The sequence below is a fragment of the Canis aureus genome, chromosome 11 (assembly GCF_053574225.1).
Source record: "Canis aureus isolate CA01 chromosome 11, VMU_Caureus_v.1.0, whole genome shotgun sequence".
In the NCBI taxonomy this organism is placed as follows: Eukaryota; Metazoa; Chordata; class Mammalia; order Carnivora; family Canidae; genus Canis; species Canis aureus.
Window position 1 is genome coordinate 69,486,514 of NC_135621.1, and position 27,842 is coordinate 69,514,355.

General features: G+C 37.1%; 1 long non-coding RNA gene across 8 annotated transcripts in view; it reads right to left on the reverse strand.

Annotated features, from left to right (window-relative positions):
• LOC144324308 (uncharacterized) overlaps nt 1–27,842 on the reverse strand; it is a 253,334-nt gene that overhangs the window by 178,667 nt on the left and 46,825 nt on the right. For 5 of the 8 annotated variants that reach the window (XR_013389841.1, XR_013389839.1, XR_013389843.1 and 2 more), the window contains exon 4: nt 9,837–9,935. This is a non-coding gene — a long non-coding RNA (uncharacterized LOC144324308). Of the gene's footprint in view, nt 1–9,836; nt 9,936–23,075; nt 23,322–25,562; nt 25,693–27,842 lie in introns of those variants that run through there. The other 3 variants (XR_013389844.1, XR_013389840.1, XR_013389845.1) reach the window with 2 other exon arrangements.

A 27,842-nucleotide genomic window follows, 5' to 3' on the forward strand; every position in this document is an offset into this window, starting at 1 on the left:
GAGATGACATTATTATTTCAAAAGGAAGTCAAAGAAAAGCTTGGTGGTTTTATTGAAATTTTCATTCCCATTCTTTACATAACCCTATAAATTTTTATATTATTTATAATAAAACATATGATATACTTTCTTTTCTAGACATGTTACTCAATCTGATGTCAGAAAGCTTCAGTAGGGCTTAATTTCTGGAGTCAAAGCTTATGGGAAATGCTAGCAATTTCCAGTGACCTGATAATACCAAAAAAAAAGAGAAAAAAACCCAACATAAATGTGTGTCTTGGAGGTAAGTGAATGCTAGTGTAGGCCTTGTAAGTTAAAAGCAACATTTTATAATCTCGGCAAGATGTAATGGGTAGTCAAAGTAATGAAGCTAACCCAGGCGTAATGATTAATCTCTGTGTGAGTCACGACCCCGGCAGCTGCATTCTAAATGAACTGTAATCTATATAATGCACTCTCAGGAAGACCAGACAACAAGAAGTTGCATTAGTCCATAGTGCAGATGGCCAGACTGCATGTAGAAGTATATGCAGTTCTGGCCTAAAAGAGGAGAAGTCTAAATTGAGCAATATTCATAAAAGGGACAGTGAAATATCATGGATATTTACTGGCTCCAGTTTATCAAAACAGGGTGGCATTAACCCTTACCTGCTTTGGGTAACTAGCTATAAGCTGGGATATTTAATAAAGGCTCCATGGGAGAGGTAAAACTGATCAGAACCTTGTAAGATGGGTTAGGAGGAGAAAGACCATTCCAGGTGAAAGATATAACATGAAAAATCTCTAGTGATAGGCATTCACAGGTGTTTTTCAAGCAAAGTCACCATCCCTGACCAGTGGAAGACTAGAACCAATGTTGTGAATGGTGAATAATAAAAATGTAAAGTTTATCCCACAAGTAAAACATTTTGACAATCCTATTTTATAAAGGCTGGCAAAGCCTGTTGTAACTAACCAGTGGTGTGATGGTTGGCATTATCTTTTGGAAGGGACTGGGTGTTGGCACTAAGCCCCACCATTTTGGCAGAGAGTTTTCAGGACACACAGATGGATAATCTGGAGAGTGGCTCAGAAAACTTACAAGAGGGGAAATTTTTCAGATGGAAAATGCAATGGACTATAAATGCATAAAATCTGCTTTGTGAAAAGGCTGAGAATTTGCATGGTGTCATGGGATGGGCACACACTTAATGACAAGAGCCATGGAAGTTAGTACTGGTGCTGCCAATACCTGGCTATGGGACCCACTTCTCTGGGCTGTAGTTGTGTGTAAAAGGAGGACTTTGGGCCAGATAATCCCTGTGAACTGACCTTTGAACAAAATCTACACATGAAACTTTATCTCAAAGATTTTACTAACTGATCCTGTGTCTTTGTTGTTGGTCAGAGGCAAACAGTCTAACAAACACACAGGAGAAATGCTCTCATTGCCTATACACATTTATACATTTTCCTTTTCTAAGTACATATAACTGCAAAAATAACACACAGTGTCAACATGCAAGGCTCACAGCCCGCTTGGGAAGTTGCATACGGTGGTAGTAACCAAGAACTGTATAAGTATTGACTCAGTCCTTCCCATCTTACAGATGAAAAAGCTGAAACGAAAAAAAAAAAAAAATAAAATAAAAATAAAAAAAAAAAAGCTGAGACGCAGAGAGATTATATAATTTGCCTAAAATTGCATAGTTAATTAAGAGCAGAGCTGGGTTTAGAAGGTGGGCAGCGGGCTCTGAGTTCTGCAGTCTTATACCCTCCTGCAGATACTACCTCTCTAAACAGAAGTTGGCCATTGTAACCTGATATGAATAACATACATGGTGGAGCTGTGCTTAGGCAAGAATGATAACCCAGAGATAAGGTCTTGGATGAGGCTTTCTATTCAAAGAAACTGGTGGTGAAGGCCTTGGTCACAATGAGTATCTGTAGCCGCTGTTATAAGGTTCTCTCTAGAAGCTGTTCGAGGCCATATAACCTTGATAGAAATGTGCTTGCATATGAGGGGCCTGACTTTCATTAGAACCATATTGCCTCCAGGCCCACTAGTCTATACGATTTTCCCCTTTGGCCCCTCCGACTATTAACGACCAATGTCAACAAACACACTCTATCTCTTCATTTCCCACCTTCATCCCCTCCTTCAATATCTGCCCCAGGAAAGCTTTGGAAGAGAAATGAACAAGTATATAGAGCTAGTCTGCCTACTAAAATCAAACCTAACACATCTGGGTTTTGATTTCTTTGAAAAGCCAAGAACTCTTTGGTTTCCTGCACATTTCACCTTGAAGATCCAGGAAAGAAGAATCATGAGTGACTGGTCATGGATCACAATCTCAGCCAAGGACTCCTCCCAAAAATATTAATTCATTCTCTCTAATGCCTGCTCGACACTCTAAATTCATTCCTAAAACACGTCAGCTGTTCCTCAAGCTGATTGAGGTATGTGTCATTAGAGACTCAGTTAAAAGCCCCAAGTACTTCTCACTCTGACCAGGGTGTCAGAGGTAAAAAGTCCATGCGGGTTTTATAGCTGATCCAGCCAAGCCTCTCCACACCCGGCACACCCTCCAGATGGCAAGTTGTCTGCATTTAAGTCACTGTTAGGAGATGTTCAAATGCTTATTGCAAAGATGACATACTTTCCTTGCAGCTCATTTTACTAAATTAAAAACATTAAACATAAATGTCTCTTGAGGTGCTTTTTTTCCCCTTCAAAAATTATTTCTCTGAATTAAAATGTGTTTATACAATTTCAGATCAGAATTAAGCAATCCCTTCTTTTTTCACCTGCCAGTGGATGTCTGAGTGCACAGACAGCCTTTCTGAGAGCAGGAGGTCCCCAGGGTTACTAGTGTAATTCTTTTTACTCTGGGGTGCTCAAGCACAGAATTGCCTACAATCAATTTGCTTTCACATTCTGGCATTAAACTCACTATATATAAAAGTATCACAAGTATTTTCAATATAAGTCTAAGTAGCAGTGATTTAAAAGGCTTTTTATTGTAATGAAAAAAATTACAAGGCGCAGTAAAAGCTGCACGGCCTATTTGACTGAATCCAATCAAACACGTGTAAGAATCCCCATAACCTCAAAATGGGTAAAAATGACTTAAAAATTAAGAAGGACAATTGATAGGAGTCATTTTCATGTCTGACAGATGAAGCAATTGTGCCTGAGCAATATTTTGATCTCTGGTTTCTAAAAATATAGGGTAAATTATAATTTAACTTAGTGCTATGGGGATACAGGTTCTTTTTAAAAGATATAGCTATAAAAAAAATAAAAAATAAATAAAAGATATAGCTATAGATATAAAAATATAGGTACTTACATAGCATAATCTCATAAGTATACAGCTGCTTTTTAAAGGCTAACCCAAAAGATTTCCAATAAGATATATATCCTTAGTTACCATGAATACTCTTGATGCCTATCATTGATGTTTAGACAGCAAGAAGCATGACTTAGGCACCTACAGCCATTGCTATTCAAAATTACCACCATTAAAAATCCAGTACACACAAAACCCTTGAACCAGGACAAAAGTATAATATAAATATACAAATATTTATATAACCGTCACACAATTCCTGACACATAGGAGGCCCTCGGTAAATACTTGTTGAATGAACGAAAAAATGAATCATGAGTAAATAACATATCCAGAGGCAATCTGCTTTTCTATACTATTTTGATAAAATAGTATACTATTTTGATAAAATATTTTGATAAAAATATTCATTTTTATTTTCGCCTTTAAGAAAAATGAGTAAAGCAAGTCAAAAAATTGAGTTCCAAACTGTGGCTTGGTGGCTGTTTGATATTTTTAGCCATTCTGAATGCCAAAACCATCTCTTCTGACTTAGTCCTCAACCTTTGGTTCAGAGCCCTCCTTATGCAAAGACAAAGTCCCCTTCCACCACCCCCAACGGCATGCTACTGATTCCCACAAGAGCTGTCAGAAGCAGCACTGAATTTGTTATTTTGTTCACTAAAGAGGTGGAAGAGGGACCCCTGGATGGCTTAGTCAGTTGGGGGTCTGCCTTTGGCTCAGGTCTTGATCTCGGGGTCCTCGGATCGAGACCCACATTGGCTCTCTGCCCAGCAGGGAGTCTGTTTCTCCCTCTCCCTCCGTGTGCTCTCTCTCCCTCAAATAAATAAATAAAATCTTCAAAAAAAAAAAAAAAAAGAGGTGGAAGAAATAGAATTACCAGATAAATTATAGGAAGCCCAATTAAATTGGATTTTGATAAACCGTGAATAATATTTTAGTATAAGTATGCCCCAAATACTGCATGAGACATACTTACAGTAAAAATTATTCACGGTTTATCTGAAACTCTAGTTTCACTGGGTACCATGTATTTTTATTGGCTGGACCTGGCAACACCAGAAGGAAAGCAAATGTTCTGACTGAAGACCAAGTGTTCCTATGTATGCAGACTCTAGTAGAGTAAGTGAACCTTTGAGTAGGAAACAAGAGCAGAATTATCTTAATGCATTATTCAGGACTAGCCAACTTTTCATAGTTCCCTAAAATGATATTTTTAAAGAGGCCTGATCTTACAGTCATGCTGCACATTGACCGCTTACAAAGGCAATGAGAGAATTACATGTAGACAAAGAAACAGTATGGAAAGTAAAGAAAGCAAAGACTGGGGAGGTGTCAAGAGGCAGGATAAACATTTTTGACATTAACAGTCCCTTTTTAGAAGATACTGGTATGGATATATGTTTCCATAGACATCTACTCAGATCAAAGATAAGAATGACTCCTTTAAAAATTCTTGAATTTTGATAAAACGTCAACCGTGTTTTTACACCGTGAAAGAAATCTAGCGCTTATGAAAGGTGGCAGATTGATTGATTGAATAATTATTAATATTTATTACATACCAGCAAGAAGCTAGAGGCTATTTGAACACACAGGCCAGGTCTCTCTAGCCTCGGGAGGGAGTGGCCTGACTTGGATCAGTGGGTGACAAGGTCCTAAAGGGCAAGATGACATATGTTGTTGCTGAGCGGTGGGTTGAGATATTTGTTCAAATGAGATCTGACAATCCATAAGAGATAGAGGGAGAGTTCTTAAAATCTACAGTGCTCATGATCTAAAAACTGAAATTTGGCCTTTTCCTCCTATTTCAAGGATCCCTTTGCTTCTAACCATCAAGCAAAGCCCTAACAAGAAGAGTTCGCTGCCGCGGATGCCGTTTCAGGCCTGGCCACAGTGGTGAAAGGGCTCCCTGATGATACACACACTTGAGCTCCATCAGGGCCTCGGAGTCCTCTTCCAATGAAGTGCCAGACTGTGAAAGCAGGACTTTCAGAGCCTACTTAAGGGAGAACAGGGAACTTTTTCAACCAGATCTATTATAACTACAATCAAAGGGAGATGGGAAGGTAATACTTCTAGAACCAACACAGGTCAGACCTGTGCTGGGTGTTTTATATGTATGTGATTTTATTTTCACGATTCTCATAGTAACAGTGTACGACTGGCCTTATTTTTCTCATTTACCTCTGATAATCTGCTGACCCTAATAGAATTGAACCAGCTACCCAAGGTCACAGGCCCAAATATTGGTGATTCTGGTGACTGTCTTACTGACATGGAAACATAATCCTTCTAAAAATCTGGAACAATCTTCTTCACTGTTGGATAAAGTATCAGAATCTTCAACTAGTCAAAGAAAAGGCTAAGTAAATAAATAAAAAGGAAAGACAAACAATATAAATGAATATTTCTCCTTTCAATAATGATATTTTCTTAGGTAAATGGTGATTCCAAGCCAAAAAAAAAAAAAAAAAAGTTGCTTACTATTGCTTACTATCATTAAACTCTGTTAGCTTATTTTTAGTGTATGACATTTTCCAACATAAATTATGAGAAACATGAAAATTAAAATGTCATTATTATTTAACACCAAATTAAAAGCAAAAAAGTCTTTCTCTGGGGAAAAAAAAAATCCCAATGCTGTTCACTTTAATTTCAACGCCTAAAAGTTACTACTAAATAAAAAGAAACTATAAAATACAAACTTTAAGCCATAGCACAAAGTAAACTTCAAATCAGATAGTCGTGGGCTGTGAAGCTTAGCTCCCAGATATGCATACCCTGTATTAGAATCACAACCTCACTTCTTACCAATTGTGTGATCTTTGGCAAATTACTAAGCACTTCTATGCCTCAGTTTCCTCGTCTATAAATATAGTAATAGAATCTACCTGACAGGATTGTCATAGAGACTAAATAAGATATTGCATGTAACCTGCTCAGCATGTAACAAGCAGCCATAAATACATGCTCCTATTTTTTATGCCATTAAAATATTTTCTTAAAAATGGACTGCACTTGTCTCTGTATTTTTCGAAGGCAAAACAACTGGACATCAAAACCGCCAAAAGTGTTTTCCAAATTGATATCAAAGTGTTCCTGGCAAGAGCCGCCTCTTAAATAACTTACTTTCCTAAATTGAAGCCCAGAATTCAAAATCCCAGGCTGAGCCCACTTTTACCGCTCTGGTAAGATGCTGTACACAAAAGAAATTAAAATGTGGCTTGCAGATAGCTGGATCCAGAAAGGAATCCTCAGACCCTTTGTCACCTTAAAGCTCCCACAGCCACACGGCTGAGTTTAATCCACACTCAGGATTCATCAATGTTATTCTGAAATGGGACCTTTAAGCATAGTGTGTGTGTGTGTGTGTTCTCAGGAAGAATGACAACGATCTGGAGAGGTAAACATGATGCCTAAAATCCGGTGCATCAACACTCTGTTGTGGTTGGATGAGTTGTGTGGTGGCCCTAAAGGCAGGTGCTGCTGTCACCTGGTACAGCCCCTAGTGATCCCACTGAGCAGTGCAAGGCCCAGGCACGCTGCATTCTTATTCCTCCTAAAGAAATTTACAGACTATTTTCTCACCCTTCCCCCTGAGCTAGGATATTGAGGTTAAAATGTACCTACTGAGTAGGTAATGTATTTGGTATTAAGGATCCATCATATGCGTATGTCTTCTGAGCATAATGGTTCCTTTGGAGCTATTATAGATATGCTGTGAATAGATATTAGGAATAATACACAGAGTGGCTGAAGGAGGTCCCATATTAACTACTGTCAGACTTTTAACATTATTTGAAACTAGGCTTTTTTTTTTTTAAATTCCTGGGGTTTAATACCTCTATACTTTGTAAACTGAGTGCTTTTCAAAGAAAGCTCCAAATTCCTACAGAGCTGTCTTTAGGTGAGCTTTGATCTTTGCAGCGCGCCTATCTTGTGTTTCTGTAATTGCTCTGGTTTAACAAGGCTCCTTAGCACGTGAAAGGGGAAAATCCTTTTATTAAGGCTATAAACCGAACTGACCACAGTGATGGAATGTGCGGCTTGGGGGTAGCCCTTGGCTCCCCAGAAAAGACAAAAAATGGGAAACTGGGGAAGTCTTCATGTTAAAACAAAATGAAATATTTATTAAACATGGTTCTGGTGTCCCAGGTGGTAAGAGGCTGCCCTGTGGTCCGCTGAAAGGTTTGATCTTTGTTAAGTATTGTGAATGCTGATTTCAATAATGGGGTGAAAGCTGAGGAAGTTATGGCTGAAATTTTGGCTAAAGATGACAGCTCCAGGTTTCAAGTTGCACAAAGCAGTCTGAGGGATTAAACCAACAAAGCCTGCTCAAAAGTATTGAGTTTCCAAAAGTGTAATCTTCCTATCTGTGATTCACACTCCTAGGATGGGGAGGATTCCTCATTTACTTTGACTTTGCCATATTAATCTTACTTTACAAATACATGCGGTGATTTATATCATGTTTAATTAACTGATTGAGGGCTCCAGTGGTAAAAATGGCATCGCATTAAGCTCTGTCCGTATGGCAAATTCGAATCACATCTTTAGCCTTGCAAGAACAAAATATCCCGAGAGTCACTGATGACAGGATGTAGGAATTGAAATCAGGTCCCTCCTGTTGTTTGAGAATCCAGGGAGGGTGCCTGCCATATGCCCGTCACTTCCAGGGGGGGAAATGACAGGATAAAAGAAAGGAAGGCTATAGTTCTTCCAATATGTTCAAATCTCAGATGAAAATGATTGTGCAGCAGTGCTGTACAGAGGCCAAAATTCACATGAAAGTGCATATCCCAAACTTTGCAGAGAGCTTAATGAGAGGGTTTTGTGCTGTTTTGATTTGTGTTTTTTTGTTTTGTTTTATTTTTTTCTGAAATGGCTGCCCAGGGTTTTTGAGAACAGATAGATGAAAATGTTGTGGTTTGGAGTCAAATACAATAAGCAGGGAAATAAAAAAAAAATAAAATAAAAAAAGGGAATTCTTATCTAATAAAATCTATGTGCACTGTGATTCAGTCAAAAGCAAATTAGGTTTGACTGCTGAAAACCACACATTGGGATACCAGTTTCAAAGTTAGCATTTTTTGGAAGTGGAAGTTGTCTAATTTTTCTCCTCAAAAATCTGTGGTGATTATTTATGACATCTAAAGAAAAAAAATGTAAATTAAGTACTGATTTCCTCCAAATAATTTCTTTGAAATTTTAAAATTCATTTCAAGTTATCTTAGTAAGACAGCCTAATATGAGTCTGAAAAGGGGCCAAAAAATCAGTTTTACTCCTGAACATGATGATTCACATTTTTTGTCCATTCTCTTTTAGTGTTTTATTATTTGCATATTAAAACTATTATAATCATTTTATACCTTAATCTTATAAACTGAATTTTTTTTCATTTGATGTTTTACTACACATTTCCCCTGCTGCTATGCATCCGTAATTTTTATTGGCTACATAATATTTCAGCAAATCAATGCTATTGTATTTCTGACCCTGATTCTATCGTTAGATATTAAAATTAATGTTATTAGAAATAACATTAGAAAGACAATTTTATACATATGGCTCTTTTTTTACATTTTGAATGATTTCCTTATGATAGTTTCCCTGTCTCTCTATAGGTAGGTTCCCTACCTATACATTTCTTTAAATAACGTACAAGAGATTTTTCTTCCAAGGGAAAGTGGAAAGTAAAACATTTTGTGAGGTGTCACTATATAGAAATCTTTCATCTATGTGGAATCAAAAAAGAAAGAAGGAAAGAAAAAGAAAGAAAGAAGAAAGAAAGAAAGAAAGAAAAAAAGAAAGAAAGAAAGAAAGAAAGAAAGAAAGAAAGAAAGAAAGAAAGAAAGAAAGAAAGAAAGAAAGAAAGAAAGAAAGAAAGAAAAGAAAGAAAGAAGAAAGAAAGAAAGAAGAAAGAAAGAAAGAAAGAAAGAAAGAAAGAAAGAAAGAAAGAAAAGAAAGAAAGAAAGAAGAAAGAGAAAGAGAGAAAGAGAGGAGAAAGAGAGAAAGAGAGAAAGGAAAGAAAGAAATTCAAACTCATAGAAACAGAGAACAAAATGTGTTTGCTAGAGGCCAGGGGAAGGGAAGAATAAGGAGAGGTCAGTAAAAAGGTACAAACTTTCAGCTATAAGATGAATAATGTCTGGCAATCTAACATAAAATATCAAGACTACAGTTGTTGACACTGTCTTGTATAATTAAGATTTGCTAAGAAAGTAGAACATAAATGTTCTCACAAAAGGAAGGAAGGAAGGAAGGAAGGAAGGAAGGAAGGAAGGAAGGAAGGAAGGAAGGAATAAGTGAAGTGATGGGTGTGTTAGTTGACTAGAAGGGGCAAGTCCTTTGCAACAAATAAGTATATCAAGTCGTCCTGATACACACTCAAGTATCTTACAACTACATTTGTCAGTTATACTTCGACAGAGCTGAAATTTAAAAAGAAGAGGAAGACAAAGAAGGAGGAGGATGACGAGGAGAAATAATGAAGATCTTACCTGACGGTAGCACGCGATCCAGGGGTGACGGCTTCCTTCCTGTAGCAAAGTACTGGTAACGTTCAAGTACTTCATGCCCATGTTGTGTCCTCCCCTGCTCTGTAAAAGAAGGGTACAATAACAATGAAGCAAAATCAGAATTTCCTACTTTGTTTTACTCCTCATTTGTCATTTCTCTCCAGAAATAAAAGTGTCCCTTTAAGCATAATTAAAGTTTTGAAAATTTATACGTTTCCTAGGGAGGACTGCAAATAGACTCTCAGACCAAGACACAGTTCACTTTTTTCAAATGACCCTTAGTTTAGTCATTTACCTGAAGTGTGGTCCTAATAATTAATAATCCTAGATGTTTCCATGGCATTAATTCAGAAGATGATGGATTGGGTAAGTTAGGCAATATATTTTAACTAAAACCACTTTGGATTTTGACAAGGAATTCAAACTTTTCGACTGTGGTCTGTAACTGCACAGCCAGCTTGTAAAAAGAATAATCACCTCAACTTTTTCAACTTCCTGAAATCACTCAAAATAGAGTAGTTCAAGATTGTTTCATTTGGAAGTAATAAGTTTCAAAACACAGTGTGCTGTAGTACATTTTAATTATTGGTTTCAATTCCCCATGCTCTAGATTTTCTTAACCATGCCCTCAGGTATTTGGTTCCAAAATATGAATAAACCCCCAAGTTTTATTTACAGCCTTTTATCAAAAAGCTATCTGATTTATTTAATTGGTCTACGACTTCAAGAAACACCCTTAAATTCAATTCAAGTCTGTATTAGGATTCAAGTGACACATCTTTTTTAACAATTTGGAGGCCAGAAGTGCAGTTCTTTTTGGATGGTTTGTTCCAGTTGATATTATTATTGGTCAGATAATATAACCCCTTCTGTTTCCCAAGTTGTTTTTTTTTTTTCCTTTCGATGAAAGCTATCTCTTTTGTGCAGTTTAAAAACAAAAGATAAACATTCCCTATGAGGCATTGGAAAGAGAGGCAATTAATGTGAATTTGATAAAACATAATGTAGTGGACTGACAGTAAAAAGGCTATGCTTATTTGATTGTTGACTAGTTTTGTCTTTAAATAATGGTCTTCTTTTGGCATTTAATGTATATTTGTTCGCAATAAACATAATTTATGAATATTTTAACACATGTGTACTCAGTGGGGTGGATTATCATACTGATATAAATAGAATTAATGAGCAGTCAACCTGCCACATGTCATGACATATGACAGGGCAGCTAGAGCACAGAAATAATTCTTATAGTTTCATAATAAGGCTTTTTTTCTTAGTTCGACTTTTTAGAACTACTAGCAATCTTTATTTTTTCCTTTATTTTGGAAGATGTTTCATCAACTGGGAAACACGATTCAGATTTTATGGCCAGAGTCTACTTTTTAACATTCAGAAAACTATCTTCTTGCCCTCTTTAAGGCAGAATAGATGCATTCGAACAAATTAACCCTAGCCAGCCAAATTTCAGAGAATAGATCACAGATTGACAATCATTTTTGCCTAATTCAACTTAAAAAAAAAGTCCATATATTCTTTTCTTCTTTTTTTATTTTGTAGCAAAAGTACGATCATGCTCAACTGCTGGTACTATAACAAAAACTTGCTAAACGCTTCTAAATTCTGAAACAAATCTGATGGGCATACCGCCTGGATAAAATTATCCTGAAGAAAACATCTTCCTAGCCAGTTATGTGCTCTCCTTCCTCACAAAGCAACAATCTGTTAAGCGTGCCTAATAAGATTTTTTTTTTTTTTTAAGGAATAAACCCAGTGGTCTAAAGCCACCTCTTCAAACAGTAAGTATGGGGGTGAACATGGGCATGCAAAATCCTCCGTTTAACCATACCTCATTTGACAAAGAATTATTTTCATGAAGAGGCAAATTGAAATTTAAGATTAACCTTTATTTTCGTTTATTATTTTTATAGCTTGATTATGGCTAAAAATGGGAAAAATTAAGTCAGCACGTGAACTGCATTGTCTGGATGGTCTGCAGGAGGAAAGCCTTGGCAAAGATATTAAGCCATGACTCTTTAGAGACACAGATGGCAGGGTTACAGCCTTTATTCCTCTTATCTTTTATTTTCAAAGGGAATATTCAAAGCTTTTTGCCACCACCAACCCTCCACTCTTACCTTCACATTTAAAACCACTGACTTCCAAAACTAAAACTCTGTCCTAAAACTGGCAAGCCCTGGGATACTTTCGGGAAATGACTGAACGTGACACCAGGCTCCTGGTCATCTGTCAGAGGAGGGGACTGCGCGGTATGGGGCTGGGGGCTCATAAACTTCCCCGTAGTGACTCCCTTGGGGGAAATCCAGCTCTTTCACCGGCAAAGAAAATGGGCACCACCTAGTGCTTTTTTGATGCAAAGGCTGTTTGTGCTGGAGTGGATGAGAGTGGGCAAGCACAGGGTGGCCGACCTTTCAAAGGAAAAAAGAAAGGAATGAGTTGGCTTCAACCTCTATGTCGAAAGGAAAGGAAAGGAAAGGAAAGGAAAGGAAAGGAAAGGAAAGGAAAGGAAAGGAAAGGAAAGGAAAGGAAAGGAAAAAGGAAAGGAAGTGACAATTTTAAGACAAATGAATTCATTGCTTCCAAATTAGGGATGTCCTTAGAGCCATTTTCTTTCTTCCTTTTTTTTTACCCCCCCAAAAAACAATTGTTGGTCTGTTCAAGAGAAATAACATATTTACAATACTAAGATGCTAATTTTCCCATATCATTTTTGTCTTTTCATTTCTTCTGCTGGTAACTTGTAAGAATCTCTAAGAATTTTCATTTCACCCTAAGCCATAAGGCAGAGCAAGCCATCCTCTCACCCAAATCCATCCTAACAAGGAGCCTGTCTGGAATTCCCGTAACACAACAAATAGCTTTTATGAAAAATGGTTTGTAACACAAAATCTTTTGCAATGCAATAAGATCAAGTTAACCCTCATGCCTCTAGGAAAAAGCCTAGGAAGTTTTATCTGATTGGCAAAATGGACTCAGATATGAGTTCAAGGATTGAGTACACTTTGATGAAATTTCACAGCAAGGAAGTCTGATTATCTGAATGACTGCTTAAGCCCTTTAAAAAATAACTCAGGGAGCATTGTATTTTTTGTTATTGTTGTTGTTGTTGTTAGGAAAACAGATGGTCCTGTAGGGAATAGTAGGTCTCCCATATAATAATAGCTATTCCATACTGTTTGCGTTTTCTACAACACCTTGCTTACCACTATTGCTTTAAAAGAAAAATGTTGATTTCTCTACTGCTAAAGGTGAATTGTTCTGCAAAAGAAAAAAAAAAATAGAAACCTTAGTGAGGCAGGGTGGAGGGTGGATATAGGAAAAATGAGAAACCTGCTACACATAACCGGATTAACAGGGCCTGCTACACATCCAGGAACTAACTAGCTGACTTTGAACTCATTAGGGATCTGCTTATCCGATATGCTGCACAACAGCATCCAGACAGAAAACAGACTTCGAAGAAACAGACAAAAATGATTATAATTGCTGTCGGGTAAGACCCAGTGTCTGTGCTCAGCAACCCGGGTATAAAGGAATGAAGGAAGCAAAACCCAAGATGCCGAACTTTTCTCCTTTGCCTTCAGCAAAACTCCCGTTACAAGATGGTGCTAACGTTACTTAAAGACAGCACTTAGCCACTGGGTTCTGAACTAAGCTAAAAAAATCCAAAGCACTCATAGCTCTAGCCATCTTATTGCCATCATTTGAGATATTAGATAAGTGATTTGTTTAAATATATTTTAAAATTTACACCAAAGAGAAAAGGAAATCTTAGACTGTAATTTTTTTTTCTACAAGTAGCAAGAAAAAAGTAAAATGAGCTGATCTCTTTGGGATTTCTCTGGTTCTAAAATACACATCTTGAAGTTTATAACTAAATAGAAGATCTTATTCGACATGGATTGATCAGCTGAAGCCGGGGTGGGGCTGACAGCCCGTGTTTTTCCCATTTCCGTTCCTACAGGAAAAAAGAAGAAGGTGGCTGTCTTCATCACCTTTTAAATGAAAGTAGTATGATGTTTTGCATTCGAGTGGAACTCCTCTACTGCCAACATCCTCACCATTCTGGTCAGCCTCACAAACAAGCAAACAAACAAAACCTTGCTTTTTCTTTCCCTCCCTTGCTGCTCTCTGGCCTCCCCTTTTCCCTCCCTTGCTGCTCTCTCTGGATGCTATAGCTCACAGCGAAGCCCTCCGGTAATGACAGCCCCGAAGTGATAATGTACTTTCCTGCCTTCCTGTTAACAGTAGCACTTGATCCCGCCAAGGGGGCCAGCTCGATGGCAGAGGATGCCTTCGTATTTTCTAGAGGTAGAAGGGACCGGCTCGATTTACTGCCTTGACCAACTCAGCAGTTCCACGAAGTTCAGGCATCAAGATAGATGTTCTATTAAAGAAGAAGAAAAGGACAAAGAACTGGGAGGAGGAGGAAGAGAAAAGGAAAGGAAGGAAGAGGGGAGGCAGGGAGGGCAAGAGGAGAATCAGTCCCTTGTTTTGTTCAACGCTGACAGCAAAACCATATATGTTTTGGTTTTGGGTTTTGGTTTTGGTTTTCCCTGACCCTCGGGCCTCACACAGCAGACAGCAAGTAAGGAGCCGAGGTGAGTAGTGCCCAAGAAAAGCATGGGACGTGGAGGAAGTAAAACAAAGGGTCTGCCCCTGTGGTAGGGGGGCCGTGCGGAAGAGCCATGGTCATCACCAGACGATGCATCTCCTTCCCCCTCCTTGACCTCCGATGGGAGCCTGTGGCCCGGGCAGCCCTAGTGTGGTGGCATCTGGGCCCTCGGTCAGCCCCGGTGCTCAGCCTGCCACCGCGGCCCACTGTCCTCACACTTCGTTTTTGTTGGACACAAGGTCATTCTGCTGAGGGAACCACACTGGAAACAATCAGTAGGTCTCACCAAGTATCTGATCTTTTAAAAACAGGCCAGGGTGACTTCTTAGCTGTGAGGAACACGAGATACTATTTGTTGTAGTGTAAGTATAGTCGACTTTCCCTGCTTCAGGACTCATGTCACTCAGTGTGCTTCCGGTGTTCCCAGCTTGGATGACGACGTAATACATAGGACAGGGCTACCTGTTTGTGTAAAGACACTTGGCTGATGTCAGCATCGCTTTACCTGATGGTTTCATAAACTCCAATCCAGCCGGGGAAGAGGAGGAGGCCGCCTGTGGGCAGAGGCAAGGAAAAGGGGACGTTGCTTTGAGTGCCTATTATGTTGTAGGCAGAGATCTACACTTTTTTCCATATGAGAAGCCAGTAAGTCAGATTTTTTTTTTAAAGATTTATTTATTCATGATAGTCACACACACACAGAGAGAGAGAGAGAGAGAGGCAGAGACACAGGCAGAGGGAGAAGCAGGCTCCATGCACCGGGAGCCCGACGTGGGATTCGATCCCGGGTCTCCAAGATCGCGCCCTGGGCCAAAGGCAGGCGCCAAACCGCTGCACCACCCAGGGATCCCCAGATTTTTTTTTTAAGATTTTATTTATTTATTCACGAGAGACACACACTGAGAATTTGATAAATGCCACACGACTTCATGCCGCCCTTCAAAATTTTAGATTTTGTTGTTGATTTTTTTATTTTTGTTGTAGATTTTATGTTGGACTCGGTATCAGTGTGGTGACCAAAAGTGTACTTGTAGGTGGAGAGTTCTGTCTATAGGATTCAAGTTTTCAAGTTTTTCATCTAAGAACTGAGAGTTACTTACTCCCTAAAACTCTTCGGAAATTGAATATGTTGGTAGTGTTCATTTGCTTCTCAAAGAGCCTATTACTTAGAATAAAAACAATTTAAAATTGAGATGGTAAGTTTCTTAGCAATAAAAGCCATAAAAAGGAGTAATTATTATCATCATTGCTGTTGTTAAAATCACTGTGAACTCACTACCTGCCAACCACTGTTCTATGAGCTTTAAATATGGTAACACATTTAATTCTCATATCACTTATGAAGTAGGCAAATATCATTACCTCTAGTTTGAGCTAGAATTCCTTCATCTTCTTTATCACAAATCTCTCTTTCTGAAATGTTATTATATATCTCAGAGGGTGAATGAGATGGTGACTGTGACTCAAGGAAACTGCATTTCTATGGTTTGTTTAAGTGAAATAAAAAAAAGCCTATATATCATCTGGTTGGTTTGATGAGTGAACTGGCTTTTTAATAATAAATCATGGAACTAAAAAAAAATTGTAAAAATCTTCCAGAATATGTAATAACAGTGTAGCATATATTTCCCTTCAAGTTGGCAACACAGATTCACAGTAATTAGGCAATTTTAGTTCTAGGGCTGACCGATTCAGCAGCTCATGGGTGTCATCGAGCACCTAGAGTCTTTTTCAGTCTTTCCACTGCCCTGCCCTTCACCAGCTTAGATAGCTGCACATAGTTTCATACCCAGACTCCACACTAAGGAAGATAAACCTCTCTTGTTCTCAGGAATAAGTTAAATGCTCCTTAAATCCTAGTCAGCATTTTACTTTGGCTAAAAATAAGCTACATGTTGATTCCTAAATCCAGTCACTGGCAAGGGAAATGGGATCACCATGACTGGATTCCGAAAGCCACTGGAAGCAGGGTTGAGGTTGCCTGCCCTGGAGCACATGAGTCTGTGGATAGGAAGGTGGAGTCTCGTGAGAAAATGTATACTGACTAAGAAGTGTCTGCTGTGAAGGGGAAAAATGCTTTGAAGAAAAGATTTGGTGACGTAGAATATAAAGTAGAACTGTTCCCCACCATTTAATACACTTAATGCTTCGTAAGAATTAGCCAATCTAACAACAAGGAAATATATCTATAAAGAATTCACTATGTGTTTCCTGTTTATTCTGAAATTAACAGGACCCAATGTTTTCAGTACCAGAAAGAAGAAAAGTAGGTAGGCTAATAAAACAAACATCTGAAAAGTATCAGCGCTCATGAAAATAAACCTATACCATCACATATAACACACTGAAGGTATCTTGGCATTTTAACAACTACAAGGTAAAATGTTACAGAAATGACGACTTCCCACTCTCTGGTTGGATTTGTTCTAATTCACTGAACATAGCTGTGGTTTTGAAAAATGGCCATATGAAAATATATAGACTAATAGTGTTTACTAAGTTTTAATAGGACCTACAATCTTCTATAAATGATTGGGGTTTTCCTCCTATCTTATTGCTTGTGAGCAGCTGCTCCTGTGTCAAAAACATGAAAAGTGGTTTTTATGCTTTGCTTTTAATTTTTAATCTTGACATAATTTCACACTCACAGAAAAGATTTGCAAGAACGGCTCAAAGAATTCCTTATAAAAAATTAATTAATTAATTAGGTTTTTAAAAATTCCCATATAGACTTCATCCACATTCTCCAAATGTTAGTATTTTACCACATGTGCTTTATCTACCAATGTGTTGTATGTACATATATGTATATGCCTTACATGTACATGTATGTGATGGGTTTATGCATAAAAACATGTTTTATCAATTATTTTGAGAATAAGTTACAGATGCGGTCCTCCTTTAGCCCAAAATACAGTGTATATTCCTAATAAAGAAGGACATCCTCTTACAAAACTACATACAATTATCAGCATCAGAAAATTGAAATGAATACAATATTATCGTCTAATTTATCTGTTTCATTCAGAGTATATTTAGTTGATCACGACTCTGTTCTCATGTCCCAAAATATCATGGACCATGCATTGCATTTGCTTGCCATTTCTCTTATTCTCCTTTGTTCCAAAATAGTTCCTTACTCTTTTCCTTGGCAAAATGATTTTAATATCAGGCTTTAGAAAAAGCAATTAAGAAAGCAAACATCATTCCAAAACCAATGGATTTGTAAATGGTTGTTTAGGATTGTGCTGCATTTGAGGCTTTCCTTTAGCAGAGATGGTTTGTGTGTGTATATGTCCACTGTTCTCTTAGAAATCTTGTATCTGCATCACAGAATATGAAGGACATACTAGGGAAGTAGGTGATCCATTAGCTTGTTACTAATCAATTCATCTATTGCCCATAAATAGCTACAAGAACATCCCAAAACACCTGAAACATTTCTTTTTTATAAAAGAAAAAAACTGAAGGCATTACAGAAAAAAAAACCTTACAAAAACATTCATTTCTATAACTACATGCCTAGATGCAATCCTTAGAAGTACTTCAATCTAAGTAATTAGAATAGGGGTGTTTATAATTGGTTAAAGGTTCAATATTTCTGAACTAATGTGTAGAATTTGGTTTATGAGTATAAGAATAAAGACATTCAGATCAATTCTCTTATCTTTTTTATTAACATTTGAATTAGGTTACAAAAAAAAATTCACATATTTAAAAGTCCACTAAAGCCTAAGAAGCTCATTTTCTTTCACAGTGCACACTGATGGTTTTAATTTTTCAATCTTTCAGATGCATCTATGTAGCAGAAAGCAGATCCTTTAGGCATAAATGGCTCCAAAAAGGCCTGGGCAAGTGTCTCTCTTTCTGAAGGCCCCAATCAAACATTTCCTAAATATTTTACAACCAATATATTCTATCACATGAAAGACAAGTCACTTGCCAACATGATTGTTTGTCATCGTGTCTTAACCGAACTTCTAACTTCTAACTTACTCCCCCTCTTCTCTCTACTCTTATGAAAAAGAAGGAAGAAATCACAGTGAGGAAGAGAATATTTCCAAATGGGCTGAGCTAGAGCATCTAAATCTGTAGCCGGAGCTATGAAACACTGCTTCATTCAAAACCCACTTTCTCAAGTTCATGTTTTTTTTTTTTACACCTATCTTAAAGATAGGGCTGTGGCCCTGAAGTAGGATTAGTAGGAGCAAACTCTTACCCAGTTTTCAGTAGGGAAAACAAATTAAAAAAAAAATTTTCCCCCACTACAGAGCTGTAATACAACATCACGGAGGAAATCATTTGTTCACTTAAGTTCAGTTCAAGATTATACTTAAGTCTGATTGCAAAAGCCCATTTATATGGAAGAAGAGACAAAAGGCTAACAATGCTCTGGGTAGAGTGCCAGAGGCTCAATGTTTACAAGAAGAAATTGAGGGGAAGATTAGAGAATAATTTTCTCCTGGGGCATTATGATGGTTTAGGGGTCTTTGTAGGGAAAGTCCTTTGCTAGGATTAAAGGCAGGATTATTGGTAGAGAGTTGAGAAGCTGAAATGGAGGGCCTCTTAAAATGGCAATTCAGTCAGAACATCTAGGGAGTTCTTGAAATGTGAACTCTAAGGAAATGGGTAGTACTCAGGAAGGAAAAATAAATTCAAACTCACTATTTCAAGTGATGACACCATGACTCACAAAGCAATGGAAATGCCAGTACCTTCCTAGGGAAACTAGGGAGCAATAGCATGGTGACTTGACTCAGCTTTTCAGTTAGGGTGCAAGTTCAAGAAAATTCTAATGAGGAAGCAATCAATCTGATCCACAGGTTAAGTTATGGCTACATCACCGCTAAAGAACAATAGTAATTAGAAACTGAATTAATGTGGGGTGCCTGGGTAGCTCAGTCAGTTAAGCATCAGACTCTTAATTTCAGCTCAGATCATGATCTCTCAGGATTGTAAGATTGTGCCCTGCATCAGGGCTCCAAGCTCAGCAGGGAATCTTGCTTCTCCCTCACTCTCACCCTTTGCCCCCCCCCTTCTCTCTCGCTCTCTGTCTCACAAATAAAGTTTTTTAAAAAACAGAAACTGACTTAATGTTATATTACTCTTTTTCTCTAATTTCAAAAAGTCAATGTTAGCTTAAGTTGTGCTTTTAGCACATTTTTTATATATAAAAAATGTTTGAGCTTGGCACCTTATAGTAAAATTCAATACTCCTAAATTTAAAGTATGCGAAATGAAAAATTCCATCTGAAAGCAATAACTGATGCGCAATTCTGAACTTGACACTGTTTCTAAGATTACATTGGTTTCCCAATTACCTACAAAATAAAAGTCAAATTTCTTATCTTAAAATATCAACTGTAGTTTTGGCAGCAAAGAGCTGGGAGTTTAATGATAGAAGAGTCCTCTGTCTCTTTATAATTAGGGGATATGTTCCAAGATCTTCAGTGGATGCCTGAAGCCAAGGATAGTACTAAACCCATGAAATACTATGTTTTTCCCTATACATACCTATGATAAAATTTATATGTATATACATATATACACACACAATAAGAGTTTAACAATAACCAGTAAAAAATAGAATAATTATAACAATATTCTATAAGAAAAGTAAATAAATGGTTTTTCTCTCTCAAAATCTTATTTTACTAGACTCACACTTTTTCTTCTTGTGATGCTGTGAGACAATAAAATGCCTACCCTAGATGAAGTAAGGTGAATGACATAGGCAATGTGACCTAGTATTAGGCTACTATCCACTTTCTGACAATATGTCCAAAGGAGGATCATCATTTGCTTCCAGACTGTGGTTGACATGGGTAATTGAAAAATTGAAACTGCACAAAGCAAAACCATGGATAAGAGGTGACTACTGTAATTAATTAAAGGAACTATTTAAAGAGATATGGGCAGGGTTAGGGAACCTAAATAATAGGTCAAGATACTCTGTAACTAGCAACAACCAGAAATCACTACTACTCATAGATCTGAAGGGGCAAGGAGTAGGGAAAACAGGGTTATCATTGCCTTTGGAGAGTTGTAGCCATGGAAAGGGGGCCAACCAACAGAACCTACAGTCAAAGATTTATCTATCCATTGTTCTCAATCCTGGCTGTACATTAGAGCTTTAAGGATCATTGACACTTGGTACCTACCCCCAGAGATTCTGATATAACGTATCTGGGATGTAGCCAGGGCATCAGGTTTTCAAAAACCTCATAGATAATTCTAATGTACATAGCTAACATAGAGACCATTGTCAAAGAGGGATGGACACATCCAGTCCTGAAATGTAGACACCCAAAGAAGGGATAGAATAAAGAAAAATACTCCAACTCCTGACATTTGTAGAGTGGTCCTCAAAACATCAACAGCAATCACTAAGGAGTTTGGTAGAAATGCAGAACCTTTGACTACACCATGGATTCAGAACTTTCATTTCAGCAAGATTCCCAGGTAATTTGTAGGCATATTGAAGTTTGAGAAGCCCTCCTTTAACATATTTTTTCTTGTTTTTCCTTGCCCTGTTGGTGTTTCTCTTCAACCCATCCCCAATGGAAGCCAGAGAGCCAGGAAGCCTAGATGATTCATTCATACTGGTTTGCCTCCCCCAGGACACAGAAAAATGCAGAGAGAATGAATCTGGGGAGACCAACAGAATTTGATATGGCTAAGTTATGTATTTTTCTTCAATTTTACCTCATTTCTAGAAATAGCATAACTCTCCATTCTACCAGATAATCCTGAAACACACACTTCACTTTTATTCATTCCTTCCACAAGAAATTTTTGGCAACTACTACACATAAATACTATACTAGGTATTCTGGAAAAAATAAAATCCATAAGAAATAGTACTTAGGTTGAAAGAGTGGTAGATATCCATTACTTGGATAATCTACAGGATTTCTTACAGCAAGGTGGCAGACCCTACTAACAGTGAATTGACAAGAATTAACAAGATCTAAGCATTTAACAACAGAATGTTTGAAATAAATACTTGAGCGTCTAAGAAAATAAAGGAAAATTCTCAGCTCCATAAACAAAGAGCATTCACCATGGAGAGCTGATTCAATGCTATGGGGCTACTGGGAGGAGGAATGATAGGTGGAAGGAAGTAAGAACAAATGGAAAAGAAAAAAAATATCTATACTCTAGCATAGGATATTTGGGGGGGGGGCGGTACTCCTCTGTGAAATCAAAGCTTTCACATTGTATAGATTTTGTGTCCAAAGACCAGAAAATTATATAAAAATTGATCCCAGAGAGATGATATCCCAACAACTATAAAGCTCTCCCAATTATTACTTTCCAAAGAACAGTTGCAGAACTCACCTACAGAAAAGCCACATGACTGACAGCAGACAGCATATGCAACAGGAAAAGAACCTAGAGAAAATATATAATACAGCTGCTTTAAAATATCTCAAAAAATTAATGCAAAATGATAAACACAAAAAAGAAGGAATAAAAAGCCCTAAGAACAAAACACCAAGAAAAATGGATGAGATTTTTTAAATAACCAATACTTCTAGAAATGAAAACTATGGTAAAATATAAACCAATAGATATGATAAAAACAGACAAAATAACAAAATAATTAGTAAACTGAAGCACTGGTCTAAAGAAATTGCCCAGACAATCCTCTATAGAAATGGAAAATATGGAAAGACTGCAAGTGCACGTGTGTATAGGGTAATTTGGAGAAAGAAAGCAAAGCATTCCTGAAGAGATAATGACCAAGAGTTTCCCAGAACTGATTAAAGACATAATTCCACAAATTCCTAAATCATGAGTCTGAAGCAAGAAAAAAAATTTTTAATTATGTCTAAACAGCATGATGACAATGTAGAACACCAAAACAAAGCAAAAACAAACAAACAAAAAAAGATAGGAAAAACTGTCAGACCAATAACATTTTTAAAAACTGTATTAGAGAATGGTCTTTGAAGAGATATATCAATGCATAGAGGAAAAATTACTCTATAATTTTATAACTAGCTAATTTATTATGTAAGAGTAAAAATGATATAAAGATATCTTACAAAATACTAAAAGAGTTTGCCACTCCCAGAATTACTCATTTTACTTGCAAACGATTACAATAAAGAAGGCTTTAGAAGCAAGGAAACTGAATAGAGAAGCACAGCATAGATTGTAGGAGGTATTGATGGACAAAGAAATAAGAAAAACGTGGAAATATCTAAACAACCAGTGACCACAAAAATAAATTTAAATGCTGACTTATTTATCGAAGTTAAAAAAAACAAGTTGGGGAAGACTAAATATTGTTAAAATGTCAACTCTTCCCAAATTGACCTATAGATACAATGAAATCCAAGTTAAAACTACCAGCCTTCTGTGTAGACACCAACAAGCTAATACTAAAATATATGTGGAAAGGCACAGGAGTTAGAACTGTCAAAAAAATTTGGAAAAGAACAAAGGCGGAAAAATAATGAAATAAAATTTGATTTTATTACTTACTATAAACCTACAGAAGTCAAGACAACATCATATTGGCAAAAAGATGGACACGGGGATTCACAGAATAAAACAGAGAATCCAGAGGTAGACACACAAATAAGGCCAACTTTATTTTGACAAAACTATTCAATGGGGAAAGGATAGTTTTTTCAACAATTGGAACAAATGGGCATCAACGTGAAAAAAAAAAGCGCACACTTTATACAAAAAAATAAATAAACTCAAAATGAATAATAAATTTAAATGTGAAACATTAACTATGAAAATTTTAGAAGAAAATATAGGAGAAAATCTTTGTGACTCTTAATGAGGCAATGAGCTCTTGACACCAACACCATGATCTGAAAAAAAAAGGAAATTATAAGTTAGACTCCACCCAAATTACAGCTTGTTCCTACAAAAGACACCATTAAGTGAATGGGAAAACAACCAACTAGGGGAAAATATTTATAGATCACATACTTGACAAAAGTCTTCTGTTAGAATATACAAAGGGCTCTCAAAACTCAAAATTTTAAAAATAACTCAATTAGAACAGTGTATAGAATATTAGACATCTCATCAAATAAAGCATACGGATGGAAAACAAGCACAGATGAAAAATATGCTTAGCATACTTAGTCATTAGAGAAATGCAAATAAAAACCACAGTGAGCTACCACTACATGGAAGTATTAAGATGGCTAAAAATAAAATATAAAAAAATTTTTATTTTTATTTTATTTGTTATTTGAGAAATAGAGAGAGAGAGAGCCCGTGAGTAGGGGGCAAAAGGAGAGGGAGAGAATCTTAAGCAGGCCCCTCCCCCAGTGCTGAGCCTGATGGGGGCTGCATCTCACAACTCTGAGATCATGACCTGAGCTGAAACCAAGAGTCAGTCGTTTAACCGACTGAACCACCCAGGCGCCCCTAAAAAAATTTCTAAATGACAATGCCAAGAACTAGAAAGGATGAAAAGCAAGTAGAACTCTAACACATTGTCATTGTGAATAGAAAGTAGTACAGACATTTGGAAATCAGTTTGGTGGTTTCTTATAAAGTTAAGCATACGTTTACCATACAACCCACAGATTCCGCTCATAGATATTTACCCAAGTGAAATAAAAACAAAGAGTTTTTTATGAATATTTATATCAACTTTACCCATAATTACTAATAACTGCAAACAACTCAAATGTTCCTCATTCAAGGAATGAATAAACTAGTTGTGGAATGGAATACTATTGTGTGATAAAGAGGAGCAAACTATTGATACACGCAATGACATGAGATATATTTCAAATGCTTATGTGAAGTGAAAGAATTAGACTCAAAAAACTATATATTGGGGATGCCTGGGTGGCCTCAGCAGTTAAGTGTCTGCCTTCGGCTCAGGGTGTGATCCCGAGTCTTGGGACCGAGTCCCATAGGGAGCCTGCTTCTCCCTCTGTCTATGTCTCTGCCTCTCTCTCTGTGTCTCTCATGAATAAATAAATAAAGTCTTTTTTTCTTTTTTTAAAAGATTTTTCTTTCCTTATTTACTTGAGAGACAGAGAGAGAGAGAGGAAGAGTACAGAGGGAGAGTGAGAAGTAGAGGGGAGAAGCAGACTCCCTGCTGAGCAGAGAGCCTGACGTGGGGTTTGATCCCAGGACACTGAGATCATGACCTGAGCCAAAGGCAGATGCTTAACTGACTGAGCCACCCAGGTGTCCCAAATAAAATCTTTTTTTAAAAAAAAAAAAAAAAACTACATATTGAATAAATCCATTTATATGACATTCTGGGAAATGCAAAATTATAATGATCCATGTTCCATGGAACATGAACCATGTTCCATGGTTGCCAGGGTTTAAGTGTGTGGGAAGAATTTGACTACACAGGAGTAGCACAAGGACAATTAGTGGGGCATGGCAGTAGGTGTTAGAACTGTTCTCTCTCTATATTTTTTAATTTTTTTTTAAATTTCTACTTTATTGAGGTATAATCGACCAAAAAATATTATAAGATAATTCAAGTCCACGACATGGTCATTTCATATACATACATATTATGAAAAACTTTCTTCTACCATGTTGTACATTAGATCTTCAGAATTTATTCATCTTATAGCTGAAGGCTCTTTTAGTAACTATTCACCGTTTTCCCAATATTCCAGCCCCTGGCAACCACTTTCCACTCTGTTTCTATGAATCTGACTTTGTATTTAGATTTCATATAGAAGTGATGTCATGGGGTATTTACTGTTCTCCATCTGCCTTCTTCACTTAGCACAACACCATCAAGGTCCATCCGTGTTGTTGCAAATGACAAGATCTCCTTTCCCACGGCTGAATAATATTCCAACATATATATGTACCGTATCTTCTTTATCCATTCATGCATTGATAGACTCAATTAGTATGGGAGTGCAGATTTCTCTCTGAGACCCTGTTTTCTTTTCCTTTTAATATGTACTCAGAAGGGGGATTGCAGATCATACGGTAGTTCCACTTTTAATTTTTTGAGGAACTGCCATACTGTTTTCCATAACAGCTGCACCAATTTCCATTCCCATCAAAGTACAGAAGGGTTCCCTCTTCTCCACATCATGGCTAACACTTACCTCTTGACTTTTTGATGACTGCCATTCTAACAGATGTGAGGTAATAGCGTACCGTGGTTTTGATGTGCATTTCCCTGATGATTAGTGATGTCGATGATCTTTTCACCGACCTTGCAGCCATTTGTTCCTCCTTTGGAAAAATGTTTATTCAGTTCCCATGTACATTTTGTAATCAGATTTGTTTTGGGGGTTTTGTTTGTTTTTATTTTGTTTTTTTTGAAGTTGAACTGTGGGAGTTTTCTATTTATTTTTTACATTAACCCCTTATCAGGTATATAACTTCCAAGTATTTTCTCCCTTTTATAGGTTGTCTTTTTCATTTTGTTGGTGGTTTCCTTCGTTGTACAGAAGCTTTTTAGTTTGATGTAATCCCTCTTGTTTATTTTTGCTTTTATTGCCTTTGCTTTTGGTGTCAGATCCCCCCATCAAAAAAAAAAACATCATTGCCAAGGCTGATGTCAAAAAGCCTACCACCCACATTTTCTTCTATGACTTTTATATCAGATTTTGCACTCACATCTTTAATCCATTTTGAGTTTATTTTTTGTGTATGGTGTAAGATAGGGGTCTAGTTTCACTCTTTTGCATTCCATTACATATTCCTGGCCTCTTTACCATAAATTAATTTGACCGTATATGCATGGATTTATTTCTGGGCTCTCTATTCTCTTCCTTTAATCTATGTGTCTGTCTTCATGATAGTATCATATTGTTTTGATTACTATAGCTTTGCAACATAGTTTGAAATCAGATAGTACGATGCCTCCAGCTTTGTTGTTCTTCCGTAACTATTCTATATATTGATTGTGGTAGTAATTACACGAATCTATTAATTTGTCAAAACTCAAGGACTTGTACACCAAAAACAGTGAATTTTACTCTATATGACTTTAAAAAATAAATGAAGGAAAATGTTGGAAATAAAATAGTAGACCGCAATACTACCGTCGTAGTTTCGTGAGGCTGCTGTAACAAATCACCACAAACTTGTAGCTAACAACAACATAAATTCACGCTCTTATACTTCTGGAGGCCAGAGTCTAAAATAAGTCCTACAGAGCTAAAATCAAGGTGTAGACAGGGCCATGCTCCCTTTGAAGACTCTAAGGGAGAATCTGTTCACTGCCTCTTCCAACTTCTGGTGGCTGCTGGTGGTCCTTGATTTGTGACTACATCACTCCAAACTCTGCCTCTACAGTCACAGGTGCCTTAGCTTCTGTGTGAAATCTCCCTTCCTCTCTCTTTATAATGACACCTGTGACTGCACTTGGGGCCATGTGAATAATCCAAATAATCTTCCCATCTGACAATCCTAATCTCATCCGCAAAGTCTTTGCAATGTAAGGTAACATTCACTAGCTCCAGGAATTAGGATGCAGACATTTGGGAGAGGGGAGCTATTATTTGGCTTCCCACAACCCTATTAAATGAGAACAGTCAACACAGGAAACTTTTAATGTACTTGTAGTATTCAATCTCTTTAGATAAATAATAAAAAACATAAGTGTTCAGCTTCTGAGTGTCAGAAAACAAGAAGAAATGAAGCCATTTCTGGCTGAGTGAGTAGTTTGGAGAAGTAGGAAAATATATGGCAAATTCAGGTGGTAGTGAGTGACCAGAACATGGAGTATGTGAAGCATGCTGTGAAAAAACTTTCGAAAGACAGTTTATAGCCAAACAATTGAACACCCACCTTGAACCCCTTGTATGATTGTGTAGATCTTAGGGAACCAGTACATATTTTTTGAGTCAGTGGGAATCAAATCAGAGTATTTATTAGTATATAAAAATATATGAAGTATAATAGCATTTACTATGTGTCAAGAATGACTTCAATATTTTCAACATGTATCCTTATAATAATCCTATGCTCTAGATACTACCTTTATAACCATTTTACAAATGAGGAAACTGAGGCACAGAAAGATCAAGTGGTTTTCCCAAGGTCACATAGCTAATATGTCAAAGTACCAGGATTTGGAAACAAGAAGACAGCCTCCAGAGTCCTTGTTTTAACTATTTACTAGAGAGGAGAGAGAGAGGGAAAAAAAGGAGAAGGGAAATAAAGAATTCAAGCAGAGAAAGAAAAAGAGAGAAAGAAAGAAGATAAAGAATGAAGAAGAGAACGTTAGAAAAAATACTCTGTTTTGATTACGATAGATCTAGTCCATGGTGGAACAGAAACGGTGGGATATACGTCAGTTTGTCAAGAGGAGCCCCTAATGCTCCATGCATCCCTTTCCAGTCGATTAGACCATGTACTCAAGGCAGAGAGTAGAC